Consider the following 7,794-nt stretch of genomic DNA (forward strand, 5'->3'; position numbering starts at 1 on the left):
TAGAATTTCAATTTTCCAAAAAAGTATCGTGTAAGTTCACTCACGAGTTGATTTTAATATTAACTCACGTATTTTTACGTCATTCAACATGCGTTGTTTATGTCTTAAGGTTAAATAACCCCACATGTGAAAGGTGTGTTTGGAGGGGTGTGTGTAGAGCGACATCATTAGTGAATTAAATAATTAGTTGTTATGGAGAAATGAATCAATGAAGATCAGATCCGCACGAAAATATATACTATAAGCATAATTACTTTCTACCACTAGTACAATGCAATTTGTAAAAATATTTAATATATTGGAGATGGACACAAATAATTTACATAAATAACTATATGTATAAAAATTAAACATTAATTGCATTACATTTGCAAATTATTATAGGCTCTTGAAAGGGTAATGTTAAAGAGACAAAATTTATAAACTAAATGATTTTTCATAATATAAACAATCACCTTTATTAAAGTGACAATTTGCGGCTTTCGTCTTTTCCAGGCTGAGGGTATTAACCGATCTCCGACAGGATGGTTTCAAAAACATGGCTTCAAAGGTCTTCAAGCCCGTTAGCATATAGGGAAGCAAAAATCTCCATACATTGTTTATTCAAAACAACCCCAATCTCAATACTTCCATCGCCATCTTTACTGTCTGAGAAAGAGATAGCCCCAGTCCTATCATTCGAAATGAAGTCGCACTTCCTTGGCCTTCCCCATCCAAAATCAGTATCATAAACCCTAAACCGGTGTGAACCAGCAACCGAAATAAGCTTATCGGCCTGTGGTTGAATATATTCTATCCAAGCCTCCGCCCCATCCAGCAGCGGATTATCTAAACCTTCTAGGGCTTCACTAATTGCAGTTACAGCCACAACCAGCCCGTCTTTTCCAAATATGCCCTCTCTTTCTACAACTACTACACGTCCGCCTATGCAATTACCAAAATAATTTTCAGATATTTTTGGGTCCAAACGGGACCTACAATCCACAGCAATAGCCAATTGTATTTTTTCGGATTTTATTTCCTCTGCCTTGACTATGCAAACCCATGCATACGCATATGTGAGACAAAACCTGGACAAATGAATCGATTGTTGTTGTTGTTTCTTCTCTTTCACCAACTGCCTTATTGCTTCAATTTTGGTCGGTGTGAATTGGAAGCACCCTCGAACCGAGTCTGGTTGTGGAGCTTTAAATTGGAAAGGCATCAAGCTACGATTGTTGGGTCGCTCCAAATCCATATTTAGAAAGTGGTTCGAATAAATTAAGTCGATCCTGGTCGGGTCAGGGATGACGCTTCGGTCGTAAAATGGTTTGAGCTGGTCTGGTACCAAATCGGACGCGTGTTTACATATGTAAGCCCATGATTTCACAAACATGGTTGACATCTTGCCGTCTAGGGCAGCATGGTGCACGGATGTTCCAATAGAAAAGCCGTTGTTTGGGAAGAGAGTGATTTGCAATGCAAGTGCTGCGGCTTTTTCGTGACAAACTTCCAATCGGGGCACGAGAGGATGGTATTCTTTGGCTTCAATGTTAAAGCTGTTGCTTGAAACTAGGTGGTGGAAATCAGCATCGGACTCGGCTACAGTGACCGAAACGGCGTCCCTCGGAGGTAACTGAGAATTGGTTTAGGGGAGTCTTGGGGCCAAGTGATGTTTCCTGCTAAAGGTGGAAAGTGGTGGAGGGTAAGAGATAGCGAGGTTTTGAGCTTTGGAAGTATAGAATCGAAGAAGAACGAGTTTTTTGGGGAAGACACTATTTCGTAGAAGTAAAGGCGTTGGACGGATGGAAACTTTAACCAAAGTATGTCGAAGAAAGTTAGTGGAAGAGAGAACTCTTGATCTACATATTGTGGAGCAACTTTGCAAATTTCAACTAATTTCATTGATTTGTTTGCGTCTGCCATTGCTGTTGGGGGATGGATGGTGTAGAGCTTGATGGATCGTTTAATATATAATAAAAGAAATCTGTTTTTATTTTTATTAATAAAAAAATGTTTTATAATCAATAAACAGTTGCAACATTCTATGCCACGAAAAATTTTTAAATGTGACAGAAATACAGATGGTACACCATATGTTTTTATGAAAATGGTGAAAATTTTTAATTTTTAAGTTACTAGCCTTTTAACACATATAACTCACCGTTTATATAGAGATACGTGAAGCAATACCTCATGTGGCAGTTACACTGGAAAATCTCTCCTCTACCACAAGTCGCACTTAACGTCACGAGTCATGATAAAATATATATATATATATTTTTTTTTTTTTTAAAACATGGATAAAATTGGACAATGATGTATGTGGCACAACTGAAATAACACGTCCATATTTCATCTTTGCTTTTTTTTTTTTTTTTTTAATTTATTTATAGCATAGTGTCTCTAAAATAGACCCACCGATCAAAAAGTCATTTTGAAATTGAAAATCGATGATTGTAGTTTTTGAAAAATAAGTTGTAAATCCATGTTATCATTCGGTTATAATTTTGTCAAAAATTATATAATGTACGGATGTGGCACATAATTGGTCTACAAGTCTAAATAAACATTGCCCTATGAATTAAAAATATTTGAATAATGAAAGAATAAAAAATAAAAAAGAAAAAAAAGAAGAAGATGGATATTTGTTAGATCTCATATCGTCCAGGAGAGAGAGGATCCTTTATGCTTTATATGTAAATGCCCACCTCTATATATAGCACAAGACCTTTTGGGAGCTCATTGGTTTCGGATTCCATCGAAACTCCGAAGTTAAGTGAGTTCGGACGAGAGCAAAAACAGACAATATCGTGTTACGCAGACCGAGACTGGGATGTGACAATATTGATCTCTTCATCCCGTGAATAACCATTTTAAAATTAGATTTTTAAAATGAAACAAGTTCATGTTTCATTTTCTTTTGCGTTTAGTTGAAAAAAAATATTTAGTTTAAGATTGCATTGTTATTGAGGCGGTGCAATGTAACTGGGAGGTTCTCTGGAGGATTAAAACTATCTTTGAGGATACCCATAGTCTGGCTTGCTCCAACCGGGTTGTATGAAGGCAAATTTACCGGGAGGTAAACTTTGTTACGGATGTCTTAGCTCACTTTGGTTTGTCGATTGTGAATCCTCATATTTGGGATCATTGCTTGCCTTTTGCTGCGGTCAATGCCCTTACTTTCGATTGTATTGATAAGGGTTGTACTAGAGGTTTGTCTTTAATAAATTTTTTTCTTGATAAAAAAAAAACATTGCAAAATTAAAATTAATATGGAAGAAATAGCAGATCATTGAGCCACAAGTCTCACCTAATTTTAGTGAGATAGCAGATCATTGAGCTAGAAGTCTCACCTAATTTTGTATGAGTGTCGGTGAGTCATGATGTAATAATATAACTGATTAATAGTTCTGTTTGGCGATAAGATGGTTAGAAGATAGCTTTTGTGGTGAAAAAAATTAGGATTTAAGCTCCTATGGTGAAATCTGTTAGGATTTAAGCACAAAATTGAAAATTTCAGAACTCTCCGTTAATTGTTAGCACATAAGTCTCACATGCTAATAAATAATAGAAAGTTCACGAAATTTTCAATTTTGTGCTTAAATCCTAACAGACTTCCCCACAGTAGCTTAAATCCTAGTTTTTTTCACAAGAGTTATTTTCTAAATATCCTATCACCACAGGAACTAATAATCCAATTAAGCTTTTTTTCTTTTTTTCTTTTTTTTTTTTATTTTTTTATTAAGAAAACATGGGATAATATTAGATAAAGGTTTATGTGGCACAGCTTCTCTTCAATCATATGTGAATGAGGATTTTGGGTTTCCATCCATTTGTTCAAATTTGAACTCCTTCTTTAAAAAAAAAATCAAAATTAATGTAATAGTATTGAACTCTCTTCCTTTCCCTTAATGATAATAAATTAAAATATAAAAAAATTACAAACAATGTTCGTATATCATTTTTTCCTTCCAAAAGTCATTCTTTAAGCAAACAAAGAAGGTACAACAAGAAATAAAAGCGGAAAGGCACAAACGCCCTATCTCCAGAGAAATTTTTCTTTATGATTAGAACAAGAGTGGCATACCATGTGTTTTTATGGGGTGAAGTACCGATTTAGTCCCTAAATTATCATCTCAGTGAAAATTAGGTCCCTGAATTATTTTTTGGGTAAAATAAGTCCCTAAATTCATTAAAAATTGCTAATTGCATCCATACTATTATATTCAGAGCTATTTTATCCAATTTTTCATTAACTGAAGTCACTTTACACACTTTAGAGTGTAATACCGTTATTTTCTCGCCTATAAGCCCTTAACATTTCATATAGTTGCGAATCTAACATCTAATTTACTCTCCAACGTTAACTTACACTATTTCTTATGAAGAACTATCAATTGATTACCCTCCAAAATTAACTTCATACACTATTTCTATATGAAAAATTACCAATCTACCATTCATTGTGTACTACATGCAAGTAACGTGACTTAAATTAACAAAAAATTGAATATAGTAGCTTTGAATATAATATTAGCGATGTAATTGGTAGATTTTTATAATTCAATGATTGATTTTTCTGAAAAAAAAAGTTTAGGGACCTAATTTTCACTGAGGTGATAATTCAGGGACTAAATTAGCAGTTCACCTGTTTTTATATAAGAGCACTTCCATCGGGGGTGGGATAGGCCGGCACACAGCTAAAAAAATTGCCTGGCACCTAGGGAAGTCTATCTAGCCCACATGATAGCTTGGCACCTAGCCCAAGCTGGTTTCTAGGCCAGCCCAAAATTGATAGACCTTGGGACCGGCCCGTATGACGCCATGCTGACGTCAGGGATGAAAGGAGCCACGGAGGGAGAAGGCAAATGGCCTAAAAGTGATGGCCCGAGTTCGTCAAAAAATCTGAAAAAAAATGCACTGACAACATGTTTACATCAACACAAAGGTTTCCAACATGATTTATATGTTAGAAACCATAAGAATAGGATTGAGAACTTACCCAGGTGAAATGCAAGAGATTTCACCGAGATTGGACCTTGAACTCGTCGAAGTTGTCTGTTTTCCTTTGTCGGAATCACATGCAAGGAATTAAGCCCTCGAATTAACCACACAAAATTGCAACACAACATGATTTAAAGTTCAATAACACAATACAGTGATAGAAACATCACTTGGGTTAGAGATTGAGAGCTTAAGCTCTCGGCTTCAATGGTAGGACCTCGCACCATGCACCGATGCCGTATGCAAGGCCATGGTTGGGTTCCTTGAGCTCCAGGGATTACAAAAATAATATTTTGTGTTTGATTTGTTGCAGGTTTTGAAGAGGAATGAGAAGGAGAGCTCACGGGAGTAAGCTGGAAAAGAGAGAGAGGGAGAAAAAATAGATAGAGAGAGGAAGAGAGAAAGAGAACCGGTTGGGGATGTAGAGGGAGAGTATAGAGGGTTCTAGCGGAACCGTGGAGGTTCTTGACTTATCTTTTTTTTAGTAAAATTATTATTTATATTATTTTGTAATAAAAAATGATATTTTAATAAAATTGATTAGGCTATTTTTTGTTAGGGGTGGAGATGCATTTGGTCTATTACTTTTCATTGGGGTCTAACACTGTTCACTGAGTGGATAAATGCGCTGGGTGCTGGCACATTTGTGTTAGGGGTGGAAGTGCTCTAAGTGGTGAGAAATTTTATTTTTGAAGTTATTAACTTTTTAATACGCTTATCCTATCATTTGTATAGTAACACGTGATGTACCATACAGTGTACCGGTCACTAAAAAATCTTTCAACAATTAGTGGCGTATTTTTCAAGAATACGACAGAGGACTTTTGTTGGTTAATTGCTTGTCTCGAGGCTTTGCAGTAAGTGTTGAGGATGCTTAGCAACTACCGACACTTATCAGGATCAACATTGATGAAAAACAAGGAATTGTCCGCAAACAGTATGTGAGACAGAGTTGAGCATGAGTGCCCCAGGAGAATCCCTGACAAAACCCCCTGTCAAAATGGCAGGCGATCAGAGATGAAAGAGCTTCAGTGACAAACAAGAAAATATATAAATATATATTCGATTATATTTGATCTAAGTCGTTAGATTCAATAAATATATAAATATAAAAAAAAATTGAATGTGGACCGTTGGATTAACCAACGGTCCAATTCAACTGGTTGTTGGGCTACAGTAATGCTGACAGTAGAAAGGGGCAACCCACGTGGGCGGGCCTTCGGCTGGAAAGTTTGTAGCGCGTGAGTCACGTTGGGGAGACTGAGTTTTGGGGTGTGGGCTTCACAACCTATTTTTCACTCTTATCCATGGTTCCCACTTCAATTTTTGCCTTTATTTTAGATTTTATGTTTGGTTTAGGTTTTGGGTTGGAGTGGATATTTTTTTGTTGGAGTGGGTCTAAGGGGAGAGGGGGTCTCCCTGGTGAATTCCCTGATAAGGTTTAAACTTTCCCCACATTTGCCATTGAAAGAGTTAAAAAAAAGACATAGTTTGAGCACACGCCATAATTAAGAAGATCCAGTGAGAATTGAACCCCAGCTGGGTTAAAACAGCTTCCAAGAAACCCCGTTTAACACGATCGTAAGCCTTATTCATATCCGCCTTCAAACCTAACTCAAAACCATGCTTTGAATTCTTATGTTTTAGCTAGTGGAAAACTTCATGAGGTATAAAGATATTGTCTGGGATTTGATGACCCAGGACAAAATCACATTGGTGATGGGAGACCAGGCTTGGTAGATGGTCCTTCAGTTTATTGACCAGAAGCTTTGATAAGATCTGGTTAAAGAAGTTGCACAAGCTAATAGGACGAAATTGTGAGATATTTTTCGGGTTCGGAACTTTTGGAATGAGGACCAGGTTTGCATGGTTCATGGTTCGAGAGAGGAGACACTAGGAGGAAAATTTAGATACCGCACCAAAAATAATCCCGTTCACCGTTTCCCAGCAGGTTTAGTAGAAGCTACCATGAAAACTATCAGGCCCTGCAGCTTTGAGACACCCCCTATCTGGAAAATATCATTTTTATGTCATCTAACTCGAAGGGCCTCAGAAGATCATTATTAATAGAGAGAGATACAACCTGATTTAGGCCAGAAAATGCTTCATGAAGTTCACGGGGACCCTCAGTGGAAAACAACCCTTTAAAATATAAGTCGATATACTCCCTAACTTTCGGCTTCCTCTTCAAGCCAAATAATGTTCTCAGTCTTGAGCCTAAGGATCTGATTGCGTTGTGTTGTATTGTGGTTTGGTGGAAGAAGTATTTCTATCTCCATTCCATAACCACGATATATGAGAACGTTGCGGCCAATATAACTCTTCATTTCTCCAGGCCTCTACTAATTTCTCAGTTGAAAGACGGGTCACATTCTGTTTAATGGTGGGGTTAGGTTGATTATCATTCTCTTGAATTGTTATGAGAAGCCTAATAATTGTGGTTCGATTGTTGGAGAATTTTTTGCTCCAAGACGATATGCGGGTGCTACAGGTTGTAAGAATTCGAGACCAAGACGAAATATAAGAACCATCCTTATTATCATTCCATACTTCTTTAACTACATTAGGAAATTCCGGATCCTTGATCCAGAAAGCTTCTAAATAGAAAGTTCTATGGCCATTACAAACATAAGGGGAAGAGTTTAATATCAACGATCTATGATCTGAGTTAATGAGAGGTCCGTGCGTGATAACGGTGGATGGCCATTTCTTCATCCAAGTAAGTATGAACTATTAAGGGGGGTGTAGTCAAACTTAGGGGTGGTTCGGTATGGGATCCCATACCGAAACCATTGTCCCGATTCCCAA

At 37.0% G+C, this 7,794-nt stretch overlaps 1 long non-coding RNA gene and 1 pseudogene across 1 annotated transcript; both read right to left on the reverse strand.

The window, feature by feature from the left end:
- Positions 1–277: 277 nt before the first annotated feature.
- Positions 278–1,936, reverse strand: LOC125474862 (annotated as a pseudogene).
- Positions 1,937–3,865: 1,929 nt separating this feature from the next.
- On the reverse strand, positions 3,866–5,411 carry LOC125474693. Its single transcript, XR_007256136.1, has 2 exons — positions 4,985–5,411; positions 3,866–4,887 (listed from the first exon to the last, which is right to left on the reverse strand). It is a non-coding gene; the product is annotated as an uncharacterized LOC125474693 (long non-coding RNA).
- Positions 5,412–7,794: the final 2,383 nt, after the last annotated feature.

Source organism: the organism of the source record quoted next, unplaced genomic scaffold (genome assembly GCF_019419815.1).
Source record: "Pyrus x bretschneideri cultivar Hongxiangsu unplaced genomic scaffold, Pyrus_bretschneideri_v1 Contig13, whole genome shotgun sequence".
NCBI lineage: Eukaryota > Viridiplantae > Streptophyta > Magnoliopsida > Rosales > Rosaceae > Pyrus > Pyrus x bretschneideri.